We start from the raw sequence: 6,407 nt of genomic DNA, 5'->3' as shown, positions 1-6,407 counted from the left end.
ATATATATATATATATATATATATATATATATATATATATATATATATATATATATATATATATATATATATATATATATATATATATATATATATATATATATATATATATATATATATATATATATATATATATATATATATATATATATATATATATATATATATATATATATATATATATATATATATATATATATATATATATATATATATATATATATATATATATATATATATATATATATAATATATATATATATATATATATTGGTGACGCAGTGAGTGGTGACGCGTGAGTGGTGGACAACCTCACGGCCACTCATGGGAACTGTGTGTGTGTGTGTGTGTGTGTGTGTGTGTGTGTGTGTGAGAGAGAGAGTGTAGGCGCCGTGCTCCTGTCCTGCTCCTATGAGGGACGTCCAACACCAACGTTACTACTACTACTGCTACTACTACTACTGTTGCTGCTGGTGTTCCTATTTCTATTTATTACCCATTGTTACTGCTGCTTCTGCTGCTGCTGCTGCTACTACTACTACTACTCCTACTACCACCACCACCACCACCATACACCATCAAACAGAGTGGGAGATGAAAGGAACAGACTCAGTTATCAGGATGTCAATGTCGAGTCATTAGGGAGCTTTAAAAGATTAGACAAATTTATGGATGAGAATGGAAGGATGGTATGGTATTTCACACCGGGACAGCCTGCCACGTGCAGGCCTGACTGTTTCTTGCAGCTTCCTTTATTTTCTTATGTTCTTAAGAAACTCTACCTGAAATGAGAACAAAGTGTTTGAGAATACGATCTAAACCTTCTACTCTTTCTCTACACTTTCTCTCATCAGGGTTATTTATAAGACCACAGTGATGAATCATTGTACTCTGTGGCCGTCTGTACTGATGACAATGCAGAATGCAAACACCCTTGAAAACTCCAATCACTTCCACTACAACATCTTGTTTTTTTGCCTTATCTCTGTCATGAAAGTGATAACGTTTTCATCGCTGTCATTCCTATTGCAAAATTCTCGCTAAACTCCCAAATGCCATCATGCAAACACCTTTGAAAACTCCAACGACTTCCTCTAACCGTGTTTTTTTTTTTCTCTCTCTCTCTCTCAAGATCATAAAGAACACAGTAATTCATTGTGCTTTCATGAGTCTCTTTCCTGTTGCCAATACAGAATTCTCGCTGAACCTGCGATATCATCAAGAAGACATCCTTGAAAACCCCAATTACTACCACTACAGCCTGTTTTATTGCTCCCTCCCTTCCCCCCCTTCCTCTCTCTCTCTCTCTCTCTCTCTCTCTCTCTCTCTCTCTCTCTCTCTCTCTCTCTCTCTCTCTCTCATGACGATTATAAAGACCACAGTGATAAATTGAATTCCTGTTAAACTCTCACAGCCATCGTGCAAACACCCTTGAAAGCTGCAGTGCCTTCCCCTTGAGAGAGTTATAAATACAATGGAGGTACACAATATTGTCTCACCATTGAAGACCACCAGTGAAGAATATACCGCGGGGCTCCCCCTGGTGAGGGATGAGGCGGCGGCAGAGAGAGAGAGAGAGAGAGAGAGAGAGAGAGAGAGAGAGAGAGAGAGAGAGAGAGAGAGAGAGAGAGAGAGAGAGAGAGAGTTGCATTCCATGGTCATGAACGTCTAAGCTTTAATAAATGTCATAGTCTGCAATATATACAACTTACAGAATACTAGCAATTATATTTTGGCGTGGCCACTCACTTGATTTGTAATAAGCAATCCGCACGGCACTTCGTGAAGGAGAGGCAAGGTGAAATAAGGTAAGGTAAGGTATAAGGTGCATTATTACATTAAAAAACAAAAGGTAAGACAAGACGTCTAAGACAAGACAAGGCAAGGCAAAGCAAGGCAAGGCAAGGCAGGGCAAGGCAAGGTAGGTGCTAAGTAAGGTAACGTAAGTAAAGATATGGTAAGACATGCATGAATCTGAAAACAGGAGCACTCGGTATGTACTTATTTCTACTCACTTATTCCGCGAGTTCAAAAGCTGCATTCTTCCCTGAGATACACGTTGTTCTGCACCTCACCACACCACAACATTTGACAGCAAGCCGAGGCCATTCAAGTCTTTCCAAGCATTAGCCGAGTGAAAACATTGTTTCAGCACCAGCCAGTTTTCCTCACCTGTGGCACTCACGAAGGCACCCACTCACTGTTTCCTGGGAGAAAATCAGATTATGGGTCGTGGTGAGGCTGTGCAAGAGTGGACACGCGTCTTCCTTTACCAGAACACAGCCTTTGACCAGTGACTAACTATCTGGGTCTATGTGACTCACCACGCTACGTTAACAGCACATATAAAATCACATAGGTACTCTGACTGCACAACGTCTGAGATCAATGTTAATGAGTTCCCAGTAAAAGAAACGCATAAGCAAACAAGAAAATCACATTAATTCAATACCAGGCAGTGTTACTGAACTTTGTGACTGACGAAGGCAAGCACTCACTGCTGCCTGAGAGGAAATAACATTGCGTGTCGTGGTGAGGGCCAGGCAGGAGTGGACACGCGCCTCTCCACCACTACACTTACGACACGTGCCTCACTTTTTCACAAACTACACCTCGTCACGGGCACATATGAAAACACACATTAACTTTTGTATTACTGTGCAACGCTTAATATCAGCGTCAATGAGTTCCGGTTTATAGAAACTCAAAACAACGAAAGAAAAATCACATTTCAATACCAATCAGGACACATTCCTTGCTTTCTAAGGCTCTGTCACTAACAACACCACTTTAAGAGCACACATAAAAGCACACAGGTATTCTACCGCAATTGTCCAACATGTAATATCAACACTAATAAGTTCCGGATTAGAGAACGCTTGAGAACGTACGAAAATTAAGTAACAAGGCAAGTACTACTTCACCACTTGGCACTGTCACTAATCACACCACGGCAACACTTATAAAACCACACAGTAACTGATGTAACTGTACAATGTCCAGGATCAACGTTAACAATTTAAGGGTTGTAGAACGCTTAAAACGTGTGAAAATCAAGAAACAAGGCAGGTTCCTCGACACTACGTCTCACACTGCTACTCCCGCCGCCCGCCGCCGCTGACTGGCTGGCGAGCTTCAGTTGATTCTGTGGCCCGTATTCCGAAACGCTTCGCTCTCTCACCGCGACTGTTTCAAAGGACACACAAATTATACGCCGGGTTTCCAGGTGTTTCTCCTGTTAATAATCTAGAGGTCTTGTTATTCTGTCACTGAAATTGTAAAAAAAACATCCTTAAGAATCCGTGTCACTTCAACTAGAGCCTTTTGAAAGTACTGGAGGTGCGGCGCAGAAGTGTTTCATAATATGGTTCAGTCTTGTCCCGTCACTTGTCCCGTGTGGCCTACACTTGCCACCTGACCTTCCCTGCATTTCTGAATGTGTATTATTGCATTTGGAAAGCAAGTTACTATCAGACTGTTATAATAATGTAAGGACACAACTGTTATGAAGAAAATCTGTTTAGGATCTGCTTCAGTTCATGAACCTACAAGTGGTTTACAAATAAAGCTTATCGCCACGGAATCGGAGGCAGGGCTGGTGGTGGTGGTGGTGTAATGTCGCCCACTTATCTGCCATTATCCCAGCATCAGTGTTTTTTCTTTCCCTTCATCAAGCTATAATGGGTGCGGTGCAGGGGGATGGCTGGGGAGAGCTTAGCCATAAATAACTCTCTAACCAGGCTCAGGGTGTCTTGGTTTCCCTTGAGTCAGGGGTTGGCGCCATGTACGAGTCATCTCCACTTGTTTCTGTCCCTGCATCTTCCTTCGCCAAAAGTCCACGTGATCCTGGTCATTCTGCTAACTATTACTGCCATCCTCGCCACACCAGTAGTTTGGGCAAACCACAACCTGGGCGTTTCAGCTGGACCTGACTGGGCTGAGCCACGCAGCATGCGGGGAGCGAGCTAGAGGCTGTCAACCGCCGAGTTAGGCTTAACTTGGAAGTGTCCTTGACTGTTTGCCCCTTGAAGATTGTTACGAAGCAATTAAGTGGCTGCTGCGTGGCATCTGTGAGGCTGTTATGGGGCAATCAAGAGACTGCACGTGCCTTTTGGAGAATATGAAAGCTGGGCTGGTGAAGGGATGGTTTGTATCCCTTACAGAAATAAATAAATAAATAAATAAATAAATAAATAAGTAAAACTGGGATCGTTAAAGGAAGGCTCTTATAATATTACAGAAATAAAGAAATAAAAGAGTGGACTGGTTAAAGGTCTACAGATACAAATAAATATATAAAACAAAGCTAGTTGAGGGAAGATTCCAGCACTTTATATAAATAAATAAATTAAGAGAGAGAGAGAGAGAGAGAGAAAGAGAGAGAGAGAGAGAGAGAGAGAGAGAGAGAGAGAGAGAGAGAGAGAGAGAGAGAGAGAGAGAGACCGGAGAAAAAATTAGAGGCTTTGAGAGGAAGGAGCTGTAAGGAGGAGGAGGAGGAGGAGGAAAGAAAGTGAAGGAGCTATAGGAGGTTAGAGGAGTAAGCGAAGGAAAATGTGAGGAGGATGCGGAGGAGGAAAAGGAGGAAAAAGAAAAGGATGACGAATACAATGGAATACAGAGGAAAGACAGACAGCAACAGCCGTACTGGATCTAGCGAGGCTGTCTGTGTTGCTGTACTACCAATACAAGTGCTGTAAGTTAGAGACAAGAGGACAGCAAGGTTCAGGGAAAGAACACCATGCAGCACTAACGGAGAAACACTCATAGAATGTGATAGGAAGGTGAAGGAGAAACACGGCACTCTAGCTAATACTATTTGCCAAAAACTATACATAGCTGCAGGAGCGAAGTACGTTAGTTGAGGGAGGTTAGTTGGGGAGAAGGATAAGGAGGAGGAGGAGGAGGAGGAGGAGGAGGAGGAGGAGGAGGAGGAGGTAAGGGAACTGTAGGAAGTAGTTTAACAGGAACAGAAAGGAAAATTGTGAAGAGAAGGAGGAGGAGGAGGCTCTGGTGTCAGGCAGGAGTATAAAGGCAAGTGTCTCTCAGTGTAAGTCCAAAGTGTGTTACGTGAGTGCTTTGTGTGGCGTTTTCCATCACCTTCATTGCTCTCACCACTCATCACTTCTTAAACGTACATAATTTTGCAAAGCAAAAGTAAAAGTTTACGAAAATTATTCCCCGAGAGGAGCGAGGGGCTTTTAATTTTGTCAGCGCACATCTGTACAAGCCAGCGCTCCGCCTGGCCCCTGGAGGGCACAACGATGATTTGGTCAGGAGCACCTTTTGGTGTTCATCAGTCTCGGGAATGTCTCACAGTGGGTAACTTTTGACGGCGCATCTTTCTTATTTTATGACATTTCTTCGTCAGAGCCACCACTTTGTGGTATTTTGTATATTTCGATTTATCTGCATGTGAGGGAAGGTTTCTGCCTCGTAACTCGCGCAACTGTCGCCTCATCACTACAGCTGGAGCTGAAGCGCACAAAATGCGCCAGCTATATGCCATACCTTACTTCAAATACGGGCTAGCCAGTTTCGGTGACACCATTAGACTCACCAGGGTCTGTAGAATCAAGATGTATTGTAAAAACTTGACAGAACAAAAAAGAAAATGGTATTAGGACGAGTTGAACTGTGAAGATGTTAGAAAACATTTATAACATGTTTTACTTATGCTGGCTGTTTGCAACAGTCAACCTATGAATGCTGATATATTATCATATTAAGTATGAAAAACTCTCGTGAACACGATGGTGTGATCAGAATGCAGCTAAAGCTCCACACATTGAAAACACAGCGTCATTTATAGCAACATGTCACTCGCCGCAACCATCACGGCGGCGAGACACTTGGCGTGATGGTTGGTGGTAGTGGAGGTTCCTGGGTAGGGAGGGGACGGGGCACCAGTGACACAGCGGGAATATTTCAGAATTGTCTAAAAATCAGAACCCCCAGCCGCTGGGGGAAGATCTTTTAAGTTGTTCTGTAGCTTAAAGCATTTGCTACCTGGTTTTTACTACTCAGTCACCTGCTTTATGCGAATGTCATGAAATGACTCGTTAACTTTCCCCATGGCATTGAGTTTAAATTGAGTAACACCAGCCAGAAGGTTCAGGGGAAGACGGTGCTGTGTAAAGGGTGTAAGAGGGAAGAGCCTCCCCTAATCCTGCGTTCAACACGGAGGGTCACTTGCACAGCCAGTACTAACAGAACGATGTAATAACACAGAAAAACCTTATCCGAAAACGTGTACTTTGAATATATTTCACGTTGTTTAGTACCAAAACGCCAAAATGCATGCAAAGTATCATATATAGGAAAAGAAACGACATGTCCATAATCGTGTTTTTTGAGTGTTTATTGTAAGGGTTGTAGAATCGCGAATCCTATGTTAAACTGTGTTCAAC

General features: G+C 42.5%; 1 long non-coding RNA gene across 5 annotated transcripts in view; it reads right to left on the bottom strand.

Moving 5' to 3' along the window:
• Positions 1–3,124, bottom strand: part of LOC135105671 (uncharacterized) — a 15,120-nt gene extending 11,996 nt beyond the window's left edge. For 2 of the 5 annotated variants that reach the window (XR_010270947.1, XR_010270946.1), the window contains exons 1-2: positions 3,092–3,124; positions 2,016–2,207 (exon numbers count right to left, since the gene is read on the bottom strand). This is a non-coding gene — a long non-coding RNA (uncharacterized LOC135105671). Of the gene's footprint in view, positions 1–2,015; positions 2,208–2,470; positions 2,489–2,994; positions 3,014–3,084 lie in introns of those variants that run through there. The other 3 variants (XR_010270948.1, XR_010270949.1, XR_010270950.1) reach the window with 3 other exon arrangements.
• Between the last annotated feature and the right edge of the window lie 3,283 nt (positions 3,125–6,407).

The sequence above is a fragment of the Scylla paramamosain genome, chromosome 12, assembly GCF_035594125.1.
Source record: "Scylla paramamosain isolate STU-SP2022 chromosome 12, ASM3559412v1, whole genome shotgun sequence".
Taxonomy (NCBI): Eukaryota; Metazoa; Arthropoda; class Malacostraca; order Decapoda; family Portunidae; genus Scylla; species Scylla paramamosain.
The sequence above is the reverse complement of the archived record's forward strand: the minus strand, read 5'-3'. Positions and strand labels throughout refer to the sequence as shown.